Source organism: Cupressus sempervirens, chromosome 3 (genome assembly GCF_028749045.1).
Source record: "Cupressus sempervirens isolate cs-2001-9-10 chromosome 3, ASM2874904v1, whole genome shotgun sequence".
Classification (NCBI taxonomy): Eukaryota; Viridiplantae; Streptophyta; class Pinopsida; order Cupressales; family Cupressaceae; genus Cupressus; species Cupressus sempervirens.
Window position 1 is genome coordinate 1,104,493,647 of NC_143120.1, and position 24,340 is coordinate 1,104,517,986.

A 24,340-nucleotide genomic window follows, 5' to 3' on the forward strand; every position below is an offset into this window, starting at 1 on the left:
CTTTGTGAGTATGTCAACAATTTGTTCCTTTGTATGGACATATTCCAATCATATTTCCTTTTCTTGCACCAATTCTCTAACAAAGTAATACTTTATGGCAATATGCTTGGCTTTTGAATGCATCACTGGATTCTTGGAGATGTTAATTGTACTTGTGTTATCACAAAACATAACAATAGGTTCTTTGATTTTTTGATTCATACCTTCCAACAATTGTTTAAACCACATAATGTTTGAGCAATTTACCACTATTGCAACATATTCAGCCTTTGTTGTGGATTGAGATGTACAATTCTGCTTTTTGCTTGTCCAAGAAACCAACCTTTTTCCAGGAAAGAAAGCTCATCCACTTGTTCTCTTTCTTTCATCAATATTTCCTACCCAATCTACATCAGTAAACACCTTTAAATCTAGATTTCCTCCAAGTTTATACCATAATCCATATTCTTTGGCTCCTTTTAAGTATCTCATGATCCTTTTGATTGTCATCATGTGATTTTCTTTTGGTTTTGCTAAGAATCTTGCTACAATTCATACTGCAAGGGCATTATCTGGTCTTGTGTGCACTACATATTGCAACTTTCCAATCATATATCTATAAAATGTTTGATCCACTTCCTTTGATTCATCATCCTTGGTAAGTTTTAATCTAGTACACATAGGAGTCCCAACTGGTTTGCAGTCTTCCATACCAAAAATTTTTAGTGTCTCCTTGATGTATTTAGATTGAGTGATGTAGATGCCATTCTTACTCTATTGAATTTGATTTCACCAAACATTGACATTTCAAATTCCTTGTTCATTTTTTCAAAAAATTCTTTGCAAAGATCATCATTTCTTGTGAACAAAGTATCATCTACAAATATTTCTGCCAAAACAATCTTATTATTTGGTCCTTCTTTTATGTACAAACTACTATTTTCATTAGTTCTTTGAAAACCAATCTAAATAAGATAGTTATGCAATCTTTCATACCATGCTCTAGGGGCTTGTTTCATACTATATAATGCTATATGCAGTTTGTAGACCATGTCCTTCTTGTCTGGATCAAAAAAAACTTCAGGCTATTCAATATAAACCTCTTCATCCAATATGCCATTGAGAAATGTTGACTTGACATCAATCTAATAAAATTTGAATCCTTTGAATGCAACATATGAAAGTAAGGTTCTAACACCTTCCAATCTTGCAATAGGAGAAAAAGTTTCTCCATAGTCTACACCTTCTTCTTGATAGTATCCTTTGCATACTAGTCTAGCTTTGTTCATTGATACCCTACCATCTCCATTTAATTTTGTTCTTAACACACACTTTGTTCCAATCACATTTTTGTCTTTGGGTCTTGGTACAAGAGTCCATGTTTTATTTTTCTCTATCTGTTCTATCTCTTCATTCATAGTTTCAATCTAACTTTCATTTTCTAGTGCATCTTTGACATTTCTAGGTTCAAAATCAATAACTAAACAAGTGCCTTTCAACTTACTTCTTGTCATTGTTCCTTCTGATTTATCTTCAATGATCTAATCTGGTGCATGATGCTTTCTAACATACTTGGCTAACATGGGCACCTTTCCTTTTGAATAGTTTGCATTTTTATCCTTCTATGTCTCAACTTCTAGTTTTGATTCTCATTGCCCGAGCTTGGTAGATGCTAACTCAGTAGCTTTTGTTTGCAACTCAGGTTCTTACAGCTCGGTAGGTACTAACTCGGTTTGAACTTCTTGTGACTTGGTTAATGAAGACTCTGGAGTTGAGAATTCCTGATTAATAGGGATACTTGGCATTGTATTAGGTTCCATATAAAAAAATCTTCTATAGTCTTCAGGTTCCTATTGGAAATGATTGAAATGATCATAAGAAAAGTTGTTGGGATAATATATGGAACTGGTAAAGAATGTCCTCAATCATTGTTTTGTCATTGATGTCAAACTTGCTACTTGCAGGGATGACAATTTCTTTAGTGATCCAAATACTATCAAATAGTTGATTGTCAAGGTGGAGGCAATCAATAAGATGTAACTAGAACACCTAGAGAAAGGTTGAAGTTATGATGTTGTAATGAAGTACAAGGATCAGCTAAGCCATTGATGAAAAAGTGTATTGGATGACATACTAAAAGATACAAAGAATGGGCACACTGAAACATACCAAAGGTCTAAGGTTTTAGCTAAGTCTTTTGTAAAGCTCAAACTAAGTTCATTAGAGAGAAGGAGCCAAGCAAGCTAGTAAGAGCCGAGAAAATTCTTAGTTAAGTGTCGAGCAAGTTCAGATGCTGACTGACATAGAGTTTATCAAGGTACCAAGCAGGTATAAGTGCTAAGTAGAATCAAGTACCGAGCAGAGCTAACTGCCAAGCAGAACCAAGTGCCGAGCAGAATCAAGTGCCAAGCAGAACCAGGTGCCAAGCAGGTATAGGTGTCGAGTAACATAGAGGTGTCGAGCACTAGTAACTCAATAATGCCGAGTTGCTGCATTATTTTGAAAATCAAGGATTCATCAAATCTAAGCCGACAAGGTTGTTATCTAGAAATATGTGAATTAAAAGGAAGATAAGAATGATGAGTTGGTGGCACAAAACACCATGTAGAACATTTTTAAGGATACAACTGGAAAATTTTCTAAAAGAGAACAAGATATGGGGTAGATACATTGTATCCTACCTAATCCATTTTGAAACCCTAAGATTGGAAAGAGAGAATTGAGCGGCAAAGACAAATCAGACTTCTATATAAGAAGACATAAATTAATAAAGAAAGAGAGTGAGAGGGGATAGTGAGAGAGAGAGAGCCGTGGTCAAGCATAAAAGCATGAAATGCTGAAGAATGTACTAAGGAGAAGATAGCACAAGAACTCTATTTGGATAGATGACCACAAGGATGATTGCATTGGCAGAATGAGTAAGAAGACTCAAGGAGGTGAAGCTTGAGAGGGAGACAAGCAGTCAAAGCTGAAGTGATTGAAGCCAAGCATAAGGATTGAACTAAAAGAGTGATCTAAAATTTGCAAAGTATGTTGTAAGTATTATCAGATCAAAAGACCATTATCGTTACTTTCTAGCAATTATAATAGTAAGTCTAAATCCTATGGACTTAGGTTGGTTTAACAGCCATTAGATAAATCTTTTAACAGGGTGACATTCCAAGTGAATGTTCTAAAGACCTTTAACCAGGCCCATTCCTAACAGTTTGGTGAAATACTTTAACAGGGTCACATTTAACAGTGTGTTGTAAGCCTTTAACAGGGCAGACTTTTAATAGGGCATCACTTCAGAAGAGTGAGAATCAACTAGCATGTTACTGGTGGTTTTTCTCAAATTGGGTTTCCATGTAAATCATTGTGTCATGAGTTGATCTTGAATGTTTTATCTTTGCATTTTGATTTATAGTAACTTGCTTATATGATTGATTTAAGTTTGAACAGATAAAAAGGGTATGGATTCATTAAAAATAGTAAAAAGGTATAAATAGGGCATTTGGACCTTGAATAACTTATTCACCCCCACCTCTTAGTTATTCTAAAGAATTCTAACAATTGGTATCAGAGCTTGACTGTTGATTCAGGTTAAAGGGACTACTAGCAGAAATGATCAAAATGCCAAAAAGAGAAGTTCCCAAGCTCAACAAAGACAACTTTGTTGCATGGCAAAGTTTGATGAAGCTACATCTTGGATCCATAGGAGATTATGCTCAAAATTCAATTGTCACTGAACATGTAGATCCAACAGGTGCTCCTACTACAGAAGACATGAAGAACAAGCAAGAACACAACCAGACAATGCTGAAAATTGCCTCTCCACTCAGCTATGCTGAATTTGATGATATTAAAGGATGTGACATTGCATTCAAAATGTGGAAAGCCTTGTTAGACATCTATGGAGGAGATCAGAATGTACAAAGAGAAAAAAGGGAAAGTCTTAGAGGAAAGTTTGATGACCTAAAAATGGAAGAAAATGAGAATGTTGCTTAGTATAGTGCATGAATAAAGGAAGTGGTAAGTGCAATGAGATGCTTGAATGGTCAACTGGATGAAGATATTGTTAATAGTAAGTTCTTAAGAACCTTGCTCCTTATCTATGCTATTAGAGTACTAGCAATACAAGAGCTAAGATGTATACCAGAAAATAATCTAAGCTTTGAAGGTATAATAGGTAGACTCACTGCATTTGAGTTATCTAACTTTGACAACTACAAACCTGAAAATGTTGAATTTGCTATTAAGGCCAAGTTATCACTGAAAGATGCTGAACAGGTAAAATCAAGGAAAGGAAGAAAAATGAAGTATGTATCTAGTGACAGTAGCACTGATGAGGAAGATGTGGAACAATTGGAAGCATTTCTCGCTAGAAGATTTCATAGGGGAAAAGGAAAGTTCAAAGGTAAGATGCCTATCATTTGTTTCAATTGCAATGAAGTAGGTCATATTGCTACAAGGTGTCCATAGAAAAAGGATTCCAAGGAAGGCAACAAATACAAGAACATAAGAGATGATGACAAGAGAGATTACAAAGAAAAAGGTAAGAAGTGTTATATTGTTGAAGAAAATTATGATGACATGATGATGAAGTTTTTTATGTAGCCATGAAGGAACAATTTGATGAAGAAGAAGCCACAACACTGATAACATGTATAAACAAGAATGACAGATGGATCATAGACAATGGATGCTCACATCACATGACAGGAGACAAAAGTAAGTTTGTTAACTTTACTCAGTATGATGGAAATAGTGTTAGATTTGGTAATGATGCTCCATGTCAAATCAAAGGAAAAGGTTCCATTAATCTCATAGAACAAATTTCATGTGACAATGCATACTATGTTGAAGGATTAAATTACAATTTACTGAGTGTCTCACAGTTAGGCAATATAGGTTGCAAACTAGAATTTGGAAACAAAACTACAAAAATCTATGATACTGATGGTAAACTAATAGGAAAAGGAGATCAAACAAAGAGTAATTTGTTTTACCTTGATATGGATGATGTTTCTTGTCTACTTGCAAAATTTGATGATGAATGGTTATGGCATAGATGACTATGCCATGTCAAATTTGATAATCTAGTCAACATCAGTAAAATAAAGAAAGTAAGAGGTTTACCAAAATTGAAGAAGCCTAATAATATCATGTGTAAACAATGCAAGCTAGGAAAGCTGACAAAGTCAAGTTTCAAAAGCAAGAACTATACATCTAAAGAGATACTTGAGTTAGTTCACACTGACTTATGTGGACCAATGGAAATACAAAGCTATAGAGGAGATAAATACATAATGTTATTTGTTGATGACTATTCTAGGATGATGACTGTTATGTTCTTAAAACAAAAATTTGATGCTTTTCAAATGTTTAAGTGGTATGTAGCTAGAGTTGAAAAGGAAATTGGAAAAAGCTCGAAATGCCTAAGATCAGGTAGAGGTGGTGAATTTACATCAAATGAATTCGAGATATTCTTTAGTGACAATGGAATCAAAAGACAAGCGTTAACTCCTAGAACTCCTCCACAGAATGGAATTGCTGAGAGAAGAAACAGATCTATAATTGACTGTTGCAGAACACTAATGATGGAAAAGAATGTGCTCTAAAATACTAGAGAGAAGTTGTAAGTGCAGTTGTTCATACACTGAACCGAGTACAAGTCAAGAAAGGTACAAATACAACACCTTTTGAATTATGGTATGGCCACTCACCAAATGTAAAACATTTCAAAGTGTTTGGTTGTAAATGTTTTATCCTTAAAGATGTTAGAAATGGAAAATTTGATGCAAAAAGTGATGAAGGCATATTTCTTGGTTACTCCACTAGAAGTAAGGCATATAAGTGTTTGAATATTAACACTAACAAAATTGTGGAAAGTGAAAATGTAAATTTTGATGAGCACACAGAAGTCCAAGCTGAAATACCAAAGAAAATGGAAGAATACAGAACCTTTGTATATTCTTATGAAGGAATGACTGCTAATGAGGATGATGTCAATCAAATTAAAAATCAACAAAAAGTGTCAGTTTCAGCTGATTCACAACCAGTGAATGCCGAGTTGCATTCAAAAGCTGAGTTACAGAATGAAGAAAATGCACAATCTGATTTTGAAGATAGTACACATAATGAAGAACAACCTGACAATGAAGTACATAGTGATCTTGAATCTGAAAGATCAAATATGGAAACAAGGACAAAACCAAGATTATCCAAATATGTAAAAGGACATCACCCTGCTGAACAGATAATTGGTGACAAAGATGCAAGACCAATGACAAGGAATAGACTAAGACATGAATCATGTATAATTAGTAAATCTGAACCCAAGACAGTATACAGTGCATTACAAGATGGCGACTGGTATAAAGCTATGGAATAAGAAATTGATCAAATAAGAAAAAATAAAACCTGGAGTTTGGTTCCCAGACCAACTGACAAGAATTTGATTGGCACCAAATGGGTATTCAGAAACAAACTAGATGAGAATGGTGAGATTACCAGAAACAAAGCTAGATTAGTATGCAAGGGTTATGCTCAAGAAGAAGGAATAGAGTATGGAGAAACATTTTCTCCTGTTGCTAGAATGGAAGGAGTAAGAACTTTGCTTGCATATGATGCCTACAAAGATTTTAAAGTCTATCAGATGGATGTAAAATCTACCTTCTTAAATGGTATACTAGAAGAAGAAGTCTACATTGAACAACTAGAAGGATTTGTTGATGAAAACAATAGGGATATGGTGTGTAAGTTACATAAAGCATTGTATGGTTTGAAACAAGCACCTAGAGCATGGTATGAGAGACTTCACAAGTATCTAGTGCAAATTAGATTTGAAAGAACTAATGATAACAACAACATGTACATCAATGGAAAAGAAGGTAAAGACATTATTGTATCTGAAATTTTTGTGGATGACATAGTATTTGGTGGTAAGGAAATACTTTGCAAAGGCTTTGCTGACAAAATGAAACATGAATTTGAGATGTCTATGTTTGGAGAAATCAAAATTTTTGTTGGATTACAAGTACATCAACTCAAACATGGAATATTTGTTACACAATAAAAGTACATCAAAGAAATTCTTAAAATGTTTGGATTGGAGGAATCCAAACCAGTCAGCACACCAATGGCCACAGGAAATAAGCTATCCAAAAATGATGAGTCAGCTTAAGTTAATCAAATAATGTACAGATCCATGATTGGAAAACTACAATATGTTGTACATAGTAGACCAAACATAGAATTAGTAGTTGGAATAGTGGCTAGGTTCTTTGCTAATCCTAAAGAAAATCATCTCATAGCAGTAAAAAGAATAATGAGATATCTCAAAGGGACTGATGACTTTGGTCTATACTACAAAAAGAATGGAAAATTTGGACTCAATGCATATACAAATGCAGACTAGGGAGGAAACATTGATGATAGAAAAAGCACAAGTGGACGTGCATTATTTCTAGGCAAAAGGCTGGTTACTTGGACTAGCAAGAAACAAACATGTATATCCCAATCCACTGCAGAGTCAGAATATGTGGCAGTTGTAGTTAATTTTACAAACATTGTATGGCTCACACATCTATTGAATGGAATGAAAGAAGAAGTAACAAAACCGGTGATATTCTATTGTGATAATACAAGTGTTATAAATATATCCAAAAATCTAGTGATGCATGCAAAAACCAAGCATATTGCAATCAAGTATCATTATGTCAGAGAATTGGTAGAAGACAAACAAGTGAAATTGGAATACATTCACACAAAGGAATAAATTGTGGATATCTGAACCAAACCGTTGCCCATGGATGCCTATGAATATATTAGAGGAAAGTTGGGGGTTATACCCCTAAGTCAACCAGTTTAAGGAAACAAGGAAGCTGCCTTGCATCAACATGAATAAATCATTGAAATATTAATAGGTTGATGCAAAGGATGACAGAAGGAACATAAACTCCAAACCAGTCACAAGCATGGTGACAGAGGGAGAAAAATAACAAGAAGCCAAAGCTTATATACTACATCTTTGGCATTTATGTCAAAGAGGGAGAAATATGCAGAAAACTGATCAATGCAATGAAAGAGGGAGATATATATGAAAGAGGGAGATATATGAGATCAGTAGTGAAAATGCAGTAAGCTAATGTATACAATCTTGGTGGTAACTGAATAGATTACTTGATCAGTCTGGTTTGCCATCAATGCCAAAGAGGGAGATTGTTGGAAATGATTGAAATGATCATAAGAAAAGTTTTTGGAATAATATATGGAACTGGTAAAGAATGTCCTCAATCATTGTTTTTTCATTGATGTCAAACTTGCTACTTGTAGGGATGACAATTGCTTTAGTGATCCAAATACTATCAATTAGTTGATTGTCAAGGTGGAGGCAATCAATAAGATGTAACTAGAACACCTAGAGAAAGGTTAAAGTTATGATGTTGTAATGAAGTAAAAGGATCAACTAAGTCATTGATGAAAAAGTGTATTGGACGACATACTAAAAGATACAAAGAATGGGCACACAGAAACATATCAAAGATCTAAGGTTTTAGCTAAGTCTTTTGTAAAGCTCAAACTAAGTTCATTAGAGAGAAGGAGCCGAGCAAGCTAGTAAGAGCCAAGAAAATTCCTAGTTAAGTGCTGAGTAAGTTCAGATGCTGACTGACATAGAGTTTATCAAAGTACTGAGCAGGTATAAGTTTCGATTAGAATCAAGTACTGAGCAGAACTAAGTGCCGAGCAGAACCAAGTGCCGAGCAGAATCAAGTACCGAGTAGAACTAAGTATCGAGTAGAACCAAGTGTCGAGCAGAATCAAGTGTCGAGTAGAACCAAGTGCTAGGTAGGTATAGGTGCCAAGTAACATAGAGGTGCCGAGCACCAGTAACTCAATAATGCTAAGTTGCTGCATTATTTTGGAAATCCAAGATTCGTCAGATCTAAGCTGACAAGGTTGTTATCTAGAAATCTATGAATTAAAAGGAAGATAAGAATGATGAGATGGTGGCACAAAACACTATGTAAAACATTTTTAAGGATACAACTAACTAAGTTTCTAGAAGAGAACAAGATATGGGGTAGATACATTGCATCCTACCTAATCGATTTTGAAACCCTAAGATTGGATAGAGAGAATTGAGTGGCAAACACAAATTAGACTTCTATATAAGAAGACATAAATTAATAAAGAAAGAGAGCGAGAGGGGATAGTGAGAGAGAGAGCCATGGCCAAGCATAAAAGCATGAAATGTTGAAGAATGTGCTAAGGAGAAGATAATACAGGAACTTTGTTTGGATAGATGACCACAAGGATGATTGCATTGGTAGAATGAGTAAGAAGACTCAAGGAGATGAAGCTTGGGAGGGAGAAAAGTAGTCAAAGCTGAAGTGATTGAAGCCAAGCATAAGGATTGAATTGAAAGAGTGATCTAAAATTTGCAAAGTATGTTGTAAGTAATATCAGATCAAAAGACCATTATCGTTACTTTCTAGCAATTGTAACAGTAAGTCTAAATCCTATGGACTTAGGTTGCTTTAATAGCCATTAGATAAATCCTTTAACATGGTAACATTCCAAGTGAATGTTCTAAAGACCTTTAACCAGGCCCATTCCTAACAGTTTGGTGAAATCCTTTAACAGGGTCACATTTAACAGTGTGTTGTAAGCCTTTAACAGGGCAGGCTTTTAACAGGGCATCACATCAGAAGAGTGAGAATCAAGTAGCATGTTACTGGTGGTTTTTCCCAAATTGGGTTTCCACATAAATCATTATGTCATGTGTTGATCTTGAATGTTTTATCTTTGTATGTTGATTTACAGTAACTTGCTTATATGATTGATTTAAGTTTGAACAGGTAAAAAGGGTATGGATTCATTAAAAATAGTAAAAAGGTATTAATAGGGCATTTGGACCTTGAATAACTGATTCACCCCTCACCCCCCCCCCCCTCTCAGTTATTCTAAAGAATTCTAACAGTTCTTTTTTTCTTTCTTCTTCTATTCTTTCTGCAAACTCATCAACTTTCACATGTGCACTTTCTATGACTTTGTGAGTAGATAAGTTCAAATATCTTTATGCTTTTCTTTTGCAAGAGTATCCCAAAAATATTCCTTCATCAGTTTTTACATCAAATTTACCTTTTCTAGATTCTTTCAAAATGTAACATTTTCTTCCAAATACTTTTAGATAACTTGCATTGGGTTTGTAGTCATACCACAACTCATAGGGTGTTTTGAATGAGTCTTTTTTTAGTTGTACTTGGTTCAAGGTATGAACTGCAGTGTAGATAGCTTCCTTCCAATATTTGATAGCAATACCTTTCTCAACCATTAAGGCTCTTGCACAATCCATGATAGATTTTTTCCTTCTTTTTTCTATTCCATTTTGTTCAGTAGTTCCAGGTGCTGAAACCTATCTTTTGATTCCCCTTTCAATGCAAAAGTTATTGAACTCATGTGAAATGAATTGACCACCTTTGTCAGACTTTAAGCATTTTAGTCTTTTCCCTATTTCCTTTTCTACTCTAGCAAAATAACATTTGAACTTTTTAAATGCTTCTAATTTCTCTCTTAGGTACATGATAGTCATCATTCTTGAATAATCATCAACAAACAAAATGAAGAATTTTTCACCAGTATAACTTTCAATGCCAATAGGTCCACACAAATTAGTATGCATAATTTCTAGAACTTCTTTAGTCTAATAGTTCTTTCTTTTAAAACTAGTCTTTCCCATTTTACCAATTTGATCATTCTTGCATAGACCAACCTCATGTTTCTTTATGTTAGGAATACCTCGTACTTTCCTAAATTTACTGATCTTTGTCAAGTTATCAAAGTTTACATGACATAACCTCCTATGCCATAACCAACTTTCTTCAATTTGAGCAATGAAACATGAACATTCACCAAGTTCAAGATAAAATAAGTTACCTTTTGTTTGAGTGCCTAATCCAATTAGCTTTCCTTTGCCATCTAGTAATCTTTCTTTACCAAGCATAAATTCCACTTTGAATCCATTATTGAGTAGCTATGCCAAACTCAACAAATTATGCTTTACTCCTTCTACCCAATATGCATTATCACATACAAGTTCCTTGGTTAGTGAGATTCTTTCTTTTCCTCTTATACAAAAGGGTTCATTGTTACCAAATCTTACACTACCACCATCATAGTCTTCAAAGTATTCAAACTTAGTTTTATCACTAGTCATGTGATGAGAGCAACCACTATCTATGATCCATGTATCATTTCTGCTCATATGAGAAATGAGTTCCATTTCGTCATCATTATCAGACTCATCTTTCACAACAATGTAGACAATTTCATCTTCTTCTTCATCATTAGAATCATTAGAATCTTTAGCCATGAAACATGTTTTCTTACCTTTATCTTTGAATGATTTGAAGTCTTTCTTGCCATTGTGCTTGTGACCTTTCTTCTCATCCTTGTTCTACTTATTTGGGCACCTAGCAGCAATATGTCCAATTTCTTCATAAGAAAAGCAGAATAGGGCAACCTTACCTTTGTATTTCCCTTTGCTTCTTGAATATTTTCTTGCTAGTAGAGCTTCAACCACCTCAAGATCACTATCTAAACTTTGTTTTGATTCTTCATCACTATCAGATTGTGGATCCTTCATCATTTTCTCTTTTTCTTTGAGTGAAAGCTTGGCTTCAAATGCTGATTCAATATTCTTGGCAGCTAGAACATAATTGTCATAGTTGTCTAGCTCAAATGCAGTCAATCTTCCAACTATGGCCTCTAAATTTATTTTATGATTTGTCTCACATCTTCTTTCTTGAATTGCAGAGGCTCTGATTGCATAAATGGGAAGTAAAGTTCTAAGAACTTTACTTATAACTGTCTCATCATTGATATCTCTTCTAGGTGCTTTCATTGCACTAACACATGCTTGAACTCTTTCAACATACTTTGCAATGCTTTCATCCTCTCTCATCCTCATTTGATCAAATTGTCCTCTCAAACTTTCTACTTTGCTTCTTCTCACATTATCATCTCCTCCATAGATCTCTTTAAACTTGTTCCACATTTCAAAGGTAGTTTTGCAATCATTGATGTCATCAAATTCTTCATAACTTAGAGTAGATGCTATATCTATCATCATGTTGTTGTGAGTCTTCTTTTTAGCAATATCATTAACAAATAATGTACCAGAAGGTTCTTCATATTTTTCATCGAGGCACTTTAGTCCTATATCACTAATAGAAGCTAGATGAAGCCTCATCAATCCTTGCCATGCTGAGAAGTTGTCCCTATTAAGTCTTGGAATTTTTTTTTTTGTAAGACATCCTGATCTTTAGCTTAGACCCATGAAATCTTTTCCTGCAAGCACCAAAAGCTCTGATACCAATTGTTGGGATTAAAGATAGAGTAACTGAGAGGGGGCGGGGGGTGAATTAGTTACTCACAAACATTAATCCATAGATCACTTAGATGTCTTAAAGATCTAGTTACTGCTAATACTCGGTAATTAAATATTTTAACTCGATAAATTAAAATATTACTTATATTCAAGCATTCATGCATGTAACTGAAAAACAAAAATGAACAGAAGAGACACTAGATTTAATGTAGAAACCCAATATGGGGAAAACCACCAAGTAACTAGTCATCAATTTTTCACTCTTCTGAAATGAGCCCTATTAGGAGCCAACCCTATTAAAGATTATGATACACATTGTTATGTGTGACCTTGTTAGAGGATTTAATCACCTTGTTAGGAGTGGCCTTGCTAGATGTCTTGAACAATTCAATTGAACTATCACTTTGTTAGAGAATTTACAAAATGCCTATTAAACCAACTCTGTTAAGAGATTTGAAATCACTACTACAATGGTTAGAAAGCAACAATGAATTGACCTGAACAAGATGCAATTAAATTTTCTGGCTACAGGTCTCTCTTCAGCATCATTAGATCCTCCTCAATCAAATATAGCTTTGCTTCTCCTCAATGATCTATGATCATCCTTCAAATTTGCTTCCACAATAATCAATCCTCATATCACATTAATTCCACACACACTTCCACTTCACTTAGAATTCACAACTTGACCTCTGAATTATACCATACAGATTGTCAAGTCGGCCCATTTACATGTTACATTTACCAATAAACTATACATCAGTCAACTACAAATATTACTCTAAACAAATAAATGTTATTTAATAAAATAATGAAATCCTTTACTGGCTGACCTTACTCGGTAAATACTGCTTCTAGAAATTTCCTAAGTTAACCTTCTTGACTCGATTAATATTGCAATAACCGTAAAATCCTTTTGCTACTGAGTTTACTCCGCAAGAACTAAATTCCTTCATGAGAGCTTGGTAAGAACTGCTTCCGCCACATTTCTTTTGATGACCAAGTGAGCTCAGTAAGAACTATTTCTGCCACATTTCCTTTGATGACCAAGTTAGCTTTGTAAGAACTGTTTACTTGGTAGATACTACAATCTTTCTTTACTAACCTCCTAGGCTTAGTAGATTTTGTCCTTTTGCCTCACTAGCCATCTGAGCTTGGTAGACTTTGCCCTTTTTTCTTGCTAACCTTCTAAGCTTAGTAGACACTGTCCTTTTTCTTACTGACCTTCTGAGCTCGGTAGACACTATCTTTTTCCTTGCTGACCTTGTAAGCTTGGTAGACTCTATCTGATGACTGATATGACATTTGTGTGACATCAAAGACAAAACAAAATTGAAAAATTGTATCTAATAGGATTAGGACTATAATTGTAGCTCAAACATGGCTTTTAAGACTAGCACTAGGAGGCTCTAGGTTACCCAAGCAATTAACCATTAAGAATTTTATTAATGAAATTGTTGACATAGTTTTTCTACTCAATAGAGTAAAAGGAGATGAAAGTTTCTTTCACTAAATGATTTGATGTATCTATTCATTCAAAAAAAATTTGAAAGAGAGAAATTCATTGCTTGGGTAGAATTGATAGCTAAAGAGTTGCATAGAGGCCTCGTGGGTTTGAATAACTTTGTCCCATTCTTCATGTCCTCCTTTTTGATCTACATCCTAGCTATGTCTAAAGAATGGGAATGTCTCCCTCATGGTCCTTGGACAGATGACATGAATATTTTCTAGTATTATAGAGAACCCTGTTGGTGCTCAAAATTGCAGCCCCGATTTTGAGGACTGTTGAGAATTTAAGCCCTATGAAAACTTTTTGATGCCTATGTATCCGACTGCCAATCTGAAGGCTAAATGATGTTTAATGTTTCTAACACCCTACTTTTAGCTTTTCTATGTGTTCCATGAAGTTAGATCATCATTCTGAGTCATTTGGCGAAGTCTTGCTTTTACAAATTGTCAATCTTGCATTTTCACCAGTGTCAAATAGCGACACGAGGCTGTGTTTGCCAATGAATATCTTGCACCTAGAAATGTTTCATGACTCACCACTTTGAGAGTATATAATACCCATACCTAAGAACCTATGTTTCAGATTTTGAATCATTTTGAGTCCATTTGAATAGGTTTCGAATCCCTCAAAGTTGGTCAGTTACTGTTTTTCATGCTTTTGCAGTTTGCACCTAATTCCGAGAAGCCCTATTTGAAGTGCTATAACTTTGACCCAATTGACTAAAATTCTAAATTTCCTTCTATATTACATGGTAGACATCAAATAATTCCTATGTTTCAATTTTCAAGTCTTGACGAATCCGTTTGATCATTTTTCAAACGCGATTCGAAATGCAATTTATGACTTTTAACTGGTGTCAGCATTTGAAGATTTATCAGGACCCTTGTTCAAGACATTATAACTTGAGATTCGTGATTGGTGAGATCAAATGGATTGTACCCATGTATTGTCCTCTGAAAATACTCTAATTGTGTCAATTTATAAACCTTGACGAATCCGTCTGCACACTTTTCCAAGGACTTTTCATTTGCAAAAAACACTTTTCTGTTGTTGTCTCTTGTCTTGTAATTCTGAGTAGCCAACTTCAGACGCTCACCAAATGCGCCCCGTGATTCTTCATGAGCCCAAATCGAATATCCACAATGTCCTCATGACAAAGAATGAGTGTCCTAGTTTTCATTTCCCCATGTGCTCATTTGCCTAGTTTTCCAAGCTAATTCTAGAGCCAATTTGTTGTTTTCTGACATGTTTCTTGCAGGCAGTTCTAGGAGGTCCACTTTGACAGAGAGTATCTGTTGACCCTGAATTCGTCATGCGATGAGATTCAACAAGGTGCAAGAATGTGGAGCAAAGAATCAATATCCCAGATTTCAAGGCACAGTTATCTATTTGGATCAGTTTTTAAGGGAAGTCAATGGACCTTCTGGCACCAAATTGACAATTTGCAGAATAGTGATAAAATGATTTTTTTAACGATCAATCAGTGATCAAATGTGATTCAAATCAGTGCAATAGGTCATTGGGCTAGTTTGAGGGATTAGTTGTTCGAAAACAAAAAAATTTTAGCCGGACCCACTCTAGGGCCCAACTAATTTATGCCATATCTAAGGTGAGGAGTGAATTGCTTAATAATGAATTCTAAGGAAATGAGGGATGTCTGGTGGTGTAATGAATCTAATAAGTGCTTCATCAGAGGCCCATAGAGAAGCATGTTCAGAGCAACGTAGATATTATTAAGGAAGTCCACGAAGGCTTGCTTGGGTTTAAAGGATAATAAGAGATAGCATTTTCTTTGTTCAGTATGACAAGCCGCAACACTCTTTTTAACTCCTACTAACATAACAAGAGAGAAAATAAGTGCGACTTCTAATAAAATTATAGATATTTCTCTATATCTCCATTTGTTTCTAGCTATCTAAAGAGCTCAAGTAAGAAGCACTTTGAGACTACAAAAGGAAGGATAGGGTACCTGATGGTCAAGTTGTGGCAAAGAAATAAGAGTTCAGAACTAATTTATGGATATTGTTCTTCAATTTATGATTTCATGCCCGAGGAATTTTTCTAGGCATTGAAAGAAAGGGGGAGTTCATATACAACCCAATGCCTCTTCATGTATTCGTGAGCAAAGGAACCAAGTAGCTCATGCATGTTAAAAGGAGCATTCCACTTATGCTAAGATACAGTGCCTAAGCAATGAAATTAGTGCATGAATGGAGGAAGAAACATTGCTGAAAGAACAAGGATTACAAAGTTCAAAGAACCTACTTGTAGAGGAAAGCCAGTAGTCAAATGCAGGGGAGCTTAGCCATCCTCCACGCCTGGTCAAAGTAGAATGCATGACCAATTGATTTTCCGCAGAGAGGGTGTCCATCAAAACAAAGAAAGAATGAAGGACGTTGCAATAAGAAAAAATGCCCGTGCCATGCAAAGATATTAGCCACCATGTCAAAAATAGTGGTCAACGCCCATACAGAAGGCTCACGCATCAAACGAGGAATCCACTATTTACAATGTGCAAAGGTTTTGACTCCAAGACATTTCAAATAACGTGAGAGGAATGAATCAGCCAGTTTAAAAGTTGTGAATAGTGGAGGATTTCATAAGAGCAAGAAGCCATGGCATTAATAAGGTAAGCCAACACTATAAAAAGAGCAATAGGCAGCAATAAAAGATGCCAAGGTATAAAGGAGTCACCCCTACATTTAAAGGAAGCTGCAGCTTTGTGAAAAGATCAAACAAGGAGAATCCACTGCTATAAAAAAGAGAAGCATTAGCCACAGTCAAAACAAAGTCATGGAAAAGCAAAAAAAAAGTTGAATGGAGCCACCAGTCTACAAAGGAGGTCGGGAGCTCTATTTAGGGGACGCCCATGAACAAAGGAACAGCCAGTTGAAGAGGGGGCTGCCAAGGAGGAGCCAACACTAGTGCATTGAGTAAGCTGCAGCTTCATAAGAGAACACACAGCCCAATAGAGCAGTAGCATGAGAGATGTTAAAAAGACTCTCGTGCCAATGAAATGGACATCCACACAAATAAAAAAGGCAGAGGCTGACTGCAAAGAACCATGCTGTATAACAAGCTCCTCACTTAGTCAAAGATGCCCATGATGTGAATGTAAAACGTAGTCAAAGACAGTCAGATAGAATCCCACGGCTTGAACAAAAGAAGACCCTGCACAGCAATGGAAAACACAGCCAAAATAAAGGGAAAGACTATGAAATGTATTTATCCACATTAGATGGGTAACTTAGAAATTCATTTTTTAAATACCATTTCAAGCACATAACATAACGTCTTCAAGACAAGCACTTTTGAAGCGCTAGGTGCATGTGGGGCCCTATGCCCATGTGGCCAGTTGCACGATGATGTCAGCATGTAGAAAGAAAAATTTTGAACCAAGGTACATGCACGTTAATGTGGCGACGGAAGCACCAGATTGCGCCAAGTGTCATGATCCAAGGGTTAGCACACGCCCGCAAAATAGAGTTGTGCGAAGGTTCAAAAATGTGGGGATGCGCTTGGGCGCCATGTGGCACACTGGGTCCCGTAGGTGGTGACGTGGTGAGAATGAGCAGATCAAGACGGAGGCACAGGATTTTGCCACGTGGCAAGATCCGACGGTTTGTGCATCCCCACAATATGGAGTTGTATGGATTTAAGTAATGTGGGGAAGCCCATTCCCAACACGTGGCACTGCGTCCCTGCGGTGATGATGTGGCATTTGAGAGCAGTGGTCGCCTAATCAGATGTCACCACATGGCAAAAGGCTTAGTCAAACATGAGTTGACCTGGATTAGAAGGCAAGGGCTGTTAAAAAATAAGAAAATAATAATATTTTATTATTATTTTTATAAAAAATGTGCTACGTGCAACTTGATTTTAAATTTAAGAAGGGTTTAAATGTAAAGTTTTGATTTTAAAGAATATTAAATTCTTGAAATTTAAAATCAAATTGAGTGCAAGCCTGAACTTTTAACCAAAGGGGTGATTTTCAAATGAAGATTTAGTGGGATTTGGAGAAGCTAAACATGGCCTCCAATATACCACCGGAATCGGGAGAAGATGAACTATCCGATTTTGGAGTCAATTTTTGTACAAGTAGTATCTGGTTCAACCTATAGGAGGTTTTCTATCAGGAACCTGAATTGCCACCATTTTCAGAGTAGGAAGTTTAGTTGTATTTTTTGGCAAGTTAATAGCTTGATTATGTGTAAAAGATAAGGAGAATTGAGCTGGGGGCATTTCTGAGTCAGTTAGATGAAGTTTTATCAGCATTTTGATGCAAATCAGATATTTAGCAAAGCAGGGATTTCATCATTCAGCTGGGGATATTTTGCAAATCAGTTACAATGCAATGATGAAACATAAAATCAGATGGGATGAATGAAGAAAGAGGTTACTCACTTGCACAGGATTTAATTTCAATTTGACACTTGTCATCTTCAGATCAGATCCGAGAATTCTTTCTCTTCTATATATTTCTTTCTTGCTTCCATTTGAGGGGTTCCAGTCTTCGGAGAAAAACCAGTCACTACTGAGATACCAAATTTTGGATCCAATTTTGATATGTTCCCATACTGTGATACCACACATTTTCCTCAACAGAACTCTCATGTGAACAATAGTTGTAAAGATAGTACAGATAGTTCTGAGATATTAGGTTGTTTCATGTTTTAATTTTATGCATCTGAATGTATAGTTTCAAGGAAATGAATACATATGAGCAACAATTTCACTAGTTTTGTTCTAGTTCTTGTCTCCTGTCTCAGCAATCTGTAAGTCTTATGTGGTTTTGGAACAAAGATTTGAGACCCATTTGCATCCCTTTCAGGTTGTATGTTTGATGTATTTTTCTGTTGGACCAAAGGGCCAAGTAAATGCTCGATATGTTTAAACAAGGTTACTAGTTATTTGAGAAGGATATTTTGTGAGAATGAGACCTGAATGAACACTGATGTCTAAATCACAAGGTGGTTGAATAGATCTGATGTCTAGGTATATGAGATACGTCCTGATGTCACAGATGTATGTTTTGAATTCATGGAATTGCCCAATGGATTAGGCACTGATCAGTTATAGGATCACTAGTTATACTGTTGCATTTTTGAGGTTCTATTGAATCAACATCTTTAATCAAATGAATTTCCCTTTCATGTTGAAGAGCTATAATAGAATGCCCTCACTTAGCTTTTGAGATTCCTAGATCTACATTAAGCTACTATAGATTGATGTTATTTCATGAGTTATCAGGAGAAATAAGGGTTTTATCTACTTCTTAATAGATTTAGTGTATGCTTTGACAACTGGTACCATATAAAGAATCTATAGGTCCACTCGCCTAGGTTTTACAGAGCCTAAAGAAGAAGAAGGGTCATGCCTTATAGTTGGCCCTGTGTCTGAAATCATATGTTTAAAATTGGAGTTAGCTTCCCCTAGATATGTCAGGTTCTCATGGGGATAATTGGAAATGGGTAACATTTTCAAACACCAACAAAATGGCGACTCTGCTGGGGACTGTATTGAATTAGGTTTAAAAAAAAGCTTGATAATTTAAAAGAAGAGATTCAATACAGTAGAAGAAGTGCATAAAGGATTTACAATAGTAGGTTATCTGATGTGTTTTCCAGGTCTCTTCCTCAAATATCATGCACCCCAGTTGAGCTTTATTCATGGACATTAGTATGTTGTAAAACTGGATGAAAATTGTGTTCTATGACTGTCATAGGTCTATCTTCAATTAGTCCAGTTTGTAAATACTGTTGAGAAAGTTTCAGAGTCAAGAATTCATTTATAAAGTATATTTTCTTTTCAAGATATGAGTGATCTGCAAGTTCTCCTACATTGAAAGTCTAGTTCAGATTTGTTAAGCGACAAATTATGTTTTATTTCTCACAAAGAATGAGTGGCGACTCTCAAATCTCTATACCAGTATGTTCCTAGTTTATTTCATTGCAAATTTTTGAAGGAATTTCAAATGTATGGGCAGATCTGAGACTGTTGATAGATCTTGGAAAGGAAGTGTTAAATTCTTGATAAGTTTTAAAGTGCTATTTAAAATCTGTTGTTATAAAGAAATTGAAATATAAAAAGTGAATCACAGTAGTGGTTATTTTATTCCTCTGGCAAAGAGGTGGTGGCTCTACAAAGTTTGATCAATGGTGTAAAGAATTTCAGTCTTGCACTTGTGCCAAATCAGCAGAATCGAAGTTTGCATCAGCACTTGAGGTATTTTGGTTTTCATGTTTTCTTTTCATGAAAGTCAAATGTTAGAATCAGTGCCTCTATTCAGTGATTTTTTAGCACTAGTAAGAAGAGGTAGAAATTTTGTTTTATAATGGAGTCAGATCTCAGATCTAAGATTAGGTTGCCAAATTCTGAGAGTCTAGAAATTGTGAATAATAACATTGCTTTGTTGAATAGATTTATCTACATAAGGATTGTCAATATTATAAGAACTGAAGTAGGCAGTACTCAAGGTCTAAGTATCAAACAATGTTATTTAAGGCTTAAGTTAGTAATCAGTAAGATGCTTTTTCATTGTAGACCTGAGGAATCTTCACTGCCTAGTGTTTTCCTTGATGTTCTAGTACCCAATTCAGTCAATTGGCCAGCACCTATAAGATTACAAAGAATTTTGCAAATTGAAAAATTCATTGAGGAGATGGAAGATGATGATTATAGATTTCATGAAATATCTCCTAATGATAATGAGTGTGCTGAAAGCCAAGGTAGTAATGAATACAATGAGTTCGTAGAGAAAGATAATCTGTCTTCTGATTGTGAATAGGTGGATTCAAATGTTAATGAATTAGGTAATAGTAATTAGCATGAAAAGGATGGATATAAAAGAGAAGATAAATTAAGTTACAGAACATATGAAGTTGAAGAAAGTTGTAACAACAGTAGATCCAATGATTGCCATGATAAGAAAGAATGTTGTAATAATTCTGATTTTCCAAATTGTTACACTAATGATCTTCTTGTTGTAAGTTCTTCATGTTGTCCAGATGACAATCACAACCATGAGAAGGTTTTTGAGGCAGTCTTCTTGAGATTTGATGAAATCTCTGTTTTGTTGGCTCATGAGTTTGAAAAGCATGTAAGTATCTCTAAGGATCTTCATATGTTCTATCATAATACTTTCTCATTCAGTCAAATCAATTCTCCAAAGTTTGATGTGGAAAAAGAGGTAGAATCCGAACAATCTTTGTTAGACTTTGGAGGTGTATATAAAAAAACCTCAAATGTTTTTGCACATGACAATTTGTTGGATGTAGAGAATGTTGATGAAGGGACATTTAATGCTGTTTGAGATTCTTTTCATGTTGATCTTGCTGAACATTGTTTTGATGTTTCATATGATGAAATGGAAAATAGTGAGTGTTGTCCATCCGGTTATAGATTTTCTTCATGCACTGATAGGTCTTGTGAAGATAAGTTCAAGGTGTATTATGATTTTCAGTTTGAAGAAGAAGATGATGGTCATCGACATAGTTTGGATTAGTACTGTCAGAATGGGTTTTCAATTTTGGTGACTAATAAGTTATTTGAATGTGAAGAGGTTTCAGTAAAGGATAAATCTGATTCAATGAGTAACATGGTTGCAAGTAGGCAACGATCAGATTTCACATACTCTTCATTTATGGAGGCACAAGGTGAGTTACAAATTGATTCATGTAACTCGTTGAACGGAATAGAGTACCAAGCTTTTGTGTTTTCGGTTAAAGGAATCCATGATTCAGTCAATAGTGATCATTTTCAGTTTGATATCAGTTGTCATGGTCATGCTGATCCGTATTTTCATAGTGAGTGAGGTGTAGACAGTATGTATGATTTTTATATGTACTATGAAGATGATAATAGAAGTTTTGTTTTGCTTAATAAAGTAATTAAAAGTGTTGATATGATGGGTGAAACAAATAAGGATGAGAATCTCAGTTTACCTCAGGGAGATGTAAATGAGAATTAAGTTTATGATAGAGGTAAGGAGTTCTGAAACTTTTCGGTGGCCCGGGTCATCGTGTGTACATAGTAGAGTAGTTTTCTTATTTTCGATCTTGCCATGCCCGCAAGGGACATGCATCCCCAAACAGAGCCACTATTGAGAATTTAAGCCCTATTAAAACTTTTTGATGCCTATGTATCTGATTGCCAATCTGAAGGCTAAATGGTGTTTAATGTTTCTAACACCCTACTTTTAGCCTATCTATGTGTTCCATGAAGTTAGATCATCATTCTGAGTCATTTGGCAAAGTCTTGCTTTTAGAAATTGTCAATCTTGCACTTTCACTTAAGTGTCAAATATCAACACGAGGTTGTGTTTGCCAATGAATATCTCACACCTAGAAATGTTTCATGACTCACCACTTTGAGAGTATATAATAACCATACCTGAGAACCTATGTTTTAGATTTTGAGTCATTTCTAGTGCATTTGAATAGGTTTTGAATCCCTCGAAGTTGGTCAGTTACAATTTTTCATGCATTTTCACTTTGCACCTAATTTTGGGAAGCCTTATTTGACATGCTATAACTTTGACCCAATTGACTAAAATGCTAAATTTCCTTCTGCATTGCATGGTAGATGTCAAAGAATTCTTGTGTTTCAATTTTCAAGTCTTGACAAATCCGTTTAATCATTTTTCAAACGCGATTCCAAACGCAATTTATGACTTTTAACTAGTGTCAACATTTGAAGATTTATAAGGATCCCTGTTTGAGACGTTATGACTTGAGATTCGTGATTGGTGAGATCAAATGGATTGTACCCCTGTATTTTGCTCTAAAAATACTCTAAGTGTGTCAATTTATAAACCTTGACAAATTTTTCTGCACACTTTTCCAGGGCCTTTTCATTCGCAAAAAACACTTTTCTGTTGTTGTCTCTTTTCTTGTAATTCTGAGTAGCCAACTTCAGACGCTTGCCAAACGCGCCCCGTGATTCATCATGAGCCCAAATCGCATATCCACAATGTCCTCATGACAAAGAATGAGTGTCCTAGTTTTTATTTCCCCATGTGCTCATTTGCCTAGTTTTCCAAGCTAATTCTAGAGCCAATTTGTTGTTTTCTGACATGTTTCTTGCAGGCAGTTCTAGGAGGTCCACTTTGACAGAGAGTATCTTTTGACCCTGAATTCATCATGAGATGAGATTCAACAAGGTGCAAGAATGTGGAGCAGAGAATTAGTATCCCAAATTTCAAAGGACAGTTATCTGTTTGGATCAGTTTTTAAGGGAAGTCAACGGACCTTCTGGCACCAAATTGACAATTTGCAGAACAATGATAAAATGATTTTTTTTAACGATCAATCAGTGATCAAATGTGATTCAAATCAATTCAACAGGTCAGTGGGCCAGTTTGAGGGTTTAGTTGTTCAGAAACAAAATGTTTTTAGCCGGACCCACTTTGGGGCCCGACTAATTTACGCCATATCTAAGGTGAGGAGTGAATTGCTTAATAATGAATTCTAAGGAAATGAGGGATGCCTGGTGGTGTAATGAATCTAATAAGTTCTTGATCAGAGGCCCATAGAGAAGTATGTTCAGAGCAACGTAGATATTATTGAGGAAGTCCACGAAGGCTTGCTTGGGTTTAAAGGATAATAAGAGATAGCATTTTCTTTGTTCAGTATGACAAGCCGCAACACTCTTTTTAACTCCCAGTAACATAACAAGAGATAAAATAAGTGTGACTTCTAATAAAATTATAGATATTTCTCTATATCTCCATTTTTTTCTAGCTATCTAAAGAGCTCAAGTAAGAAGCACTTGAGACTACAAAAGGAAGATAGGGTACCTGATGGTCAAGTCATGGAAAAGAAATAAGAGTTTAGAACTAATTTATGGATATTGTTCTTCAATTTATGATTTCATGCCCGAGGAAGTTTTCTAGGCATTGAAAGAAAGGGGGAGTTCATATACAACCCAATGCCTCTTCATGTATTCGTGAGCAAAGGAACCAAGTATCTCATGCATGTTAAAAGGAGCATTCCACTTATGCTAAGACACAGTGCCTGAGCAATGAAATCAGTACATGAATGGAGGAAGAAACATTGCTGAAAGAACAAGGATTACAAAGTTCAAAGAACTTGCTTGCAGAGGAAAGCTAGCAGTCAAATGCAAGGGAGCTCAGTTGTCCTCCACGCCTAGTCAAAGTAGAATGCATGATCAATTGATTTTCCGCAGAGAGGGCATCCATCAAAACAAAGGAAGAATGAAGGATGTTGTAGTAAGAGAAAACTCCCACGCCATGCAGAGATATTAGTGACCACATCCAAAATAGTGGTCAACGCCCATACAGAAGGCTCACGCATCAAAAGAGGAATCCGCCAGTTACAATGTGCAAAGTTTTTTATTCCAAGACATTTCAAATAATGTGAGAGGAATGAATCAGCCAGTTTAAAAGTTGTGAATAGTGGAGGATTTCATAAGAGCAAGCAGCCATGGAATTAATAAGGTAAGCCAACACTATAAAAAGG